Source organism: Frankliniella occidentalis, unplaced genomic scaffold, assembly GCF_000697945.3.
Source record: "Frankliniella occidentalis isolate FOCC.00 unplaced genomic scaffold, Focc_3.1 Scaffold290, whole genome shotgun sequence".
NCBI lineage: Eukaryota > Metazoa > Arthropoda > Insecta > Thysanoptera > Thripidae > Frankliniella > Frankliniella occidentalis.
This window is the reverse complement of record NW_026267416.1, coordinates 23813-26443: the sequence shown is the minus strand read 5'-3', so window position 1 is coordinate 26443 and position 2631 is coordinate 23813.

Below are 2631 nucleotides of genomic sequence, written 5' to 3'. Positions count from 1 at the left end.
GCGTCTAACCACCAGTTAAGACCGCGTCAGAGCGCTTTCAAATGTTACGACCTGTGCCAACCGCGTCATAGACCCGTTGACACTGCGTCATAAGGGTCTTCCTCCCCAACCTGGCCGTCTGTGTCTCCGACCCCACGAACCTGCGTTAAACCTGCACTCACTTCGTCCCTGACCTGTGAGCGTTGCGTTATCTCTAACCTGACCGATTGCGTCAACGACCTGCCGGCTCTGCGCCAAATGACCAAACCATCCTGCATGTCCCCCGTGGCGCAAAACTTCGATGGCTGGATGACCCCTTCCGTAGACTCTATCCTGGTTCCCTGCACGCTGGAGTGCTGGAGCGACGACTACCCTGACATCGTCGAAGAGAACTGGGAAAACGAGTGCTACACCACCTACGACAACACCCCAATCAGCTCCGAGAACTACAGGGTCCACTTCGACGCCACCGTCAACCCGCCCGTCGACGTCCCCGTCATCGAGGAGAGCTGGGAGGACGAGTTCGTGACCTCCATCTCCCCGGGGAAAACAGAGAGCTTCAAGGTCCAGCTTGACACCACCGTCAACCCGCCCGTCGAAGCCCTCAACGTGCCCTTCATCGAGGAGAGTTGGGAGAACGAGAACGCCATCCCCAGCGCCCCGGCCCCCACACCCAAAAAGGAAAGGTGCCACCTCGCTGCACCTCGCACAAGTCTGCCCCGACTACGACGAGGACGACAGCGACGTGTCAGACATCGTCCTGCCCCTGCTCCTGGACGGTTCCTGGACGCCCTTGGGCCGCACCAGAGGCTCGCTCTGCTTCTCCCGCTCCAGTGACTCCGCGTCCACTACCAGCTCCAGGTCAAGCAGCGTCTCCAGCTGCTCGTCATCCTGCCCTCCCCCTTGTAGCATCGAAATTAGAATCGACAAGGGCACCTGGACCTTCGACCACAGGGGCAACCTCTTCGAAAAAAATAACCCGGTGTGCGCCGTAGTCCTCTCCGCTCTGCCCGAGACCGACCCCAGGCTCATCCCAGGGCTCACCTACTTCGTACCCGCCCCAGACGCCCCTTTCCGCACCTGGAAAACGATCCTCCAGAAACGACTGGAAGGCGCGCTCCTTTCAAGAGCCAAGAAAATTAGCCGCGCTTCTAGCCACACAGAACCTAACAGGCGGTAGGCCGGCCGAACGCAACAATGAACTCGCTGGGCAGAAGCGACGCGGCCCAACAAGCAGACGAGGTCCCCCGCCCCCGCCGCACCCCCGGGCACCCCAGAGGAAGTGGCCGTCGCCGAGGCCCCGGCCGCAGACGCCGCACCCGGCCTGTGGGATGTTCAGTATTCAGGCTAAACTCAGTACGCCGCACAGCACGTTTCCTCGGTATGGATGAGGATAACGACGGCGACGACGATAACCCCGACGACGAACGCGAGAGCGTTTATGACAGCGACACTGCAACATAAGTGGGTGATGAGACGAGCCAAAACACTCAGCACGAGGAGAGGCACGGGCCTAGAGTGGAGCGGCGCCCCGCCAGCATATGCACGGGCCGTACTTCAAAGTGATCCAGCAACAGATAAGAGTCCCACGTATTCGCTGTATCGCACTCAGTTTCTCCTCATTGCGCAGGACAACAACTGGTCCAGACAGGAGAAGGGAACCCATCTTCTCAGGCGCCTCAAGGGAGAGGCGACAGAAGCACTCGAACTCCTGTCATCACAGGGGAAAGAGGTTACATATGAGAACCTTAACGCTACACTGCAAAGATTATTCACTCACACGGAGTCTCGCTGGGAACTGAAGCGCCAGTTCGAGCAAATCAAACAAGGGCCGGAACAATCCCTTCGAGACTACTCCCGTGCGGTGGAGAAAGCAGGGCGATCTTACTTGACGATCCAGGACGAAGTTGAAGTCCAGGAAGCATTAGTCCACGCATTCGTGAAGGGCCTCAGGGACAAAAAGGCCGCCAACTCCCTCGCATTCGCCTGCATTCACACTCTGGAGAACGCGGTGAAACATCTCAACAGAGGGCTGGCCTCAAACAAATCCACCTGGTGGAGCCCGCTAGTGGCCCCGAATCGGACCTCACGGACGACCGCAGCAGAAGCAACGCAAAAACCTGATTAGCAGCCAGCGCGTGTTACTGTCCTGTAAATGATAACAGACGAGTAAGGCGACTTCAAAGGATAAGTTAGACTTGGCAGCAGGAACCTACTTACGCACAGGAACCCAAGCTCTCGTTGAGACCTTATTGGTGGAGAAAGAGATACTCACCATTCCAGAAACCAATTTTTGACTGATGAGTTGGAGGAGTACTCCAGCGAGTTTCTTGCAGAAGACAAGGCCGAAATGCATCCAGAAGCAAGGTGCAGGCCTACTGAAGGCGGATGATCATGAAGGCTGCATGTCTCCTGGAAAAACAAAGCACACCATGAGCAAACACGATTTGATTTTGATTTCGATTTTGGTTTTGATTTTTCAAGGGACTCAGACTCCCCAAAAGGTTTTTCCAGGAGACCTGGCTGGCGTGGGACCCTAACTGGCTGCCCACCGAGAGGTTCTTTACTTGGCTCTCTGTTGTTCCCATTTGGGATCTTCCTGGCTTATGGCTTTGTGGTTACTGCAACTCCGGTTGCTACGTAAGTTACAAT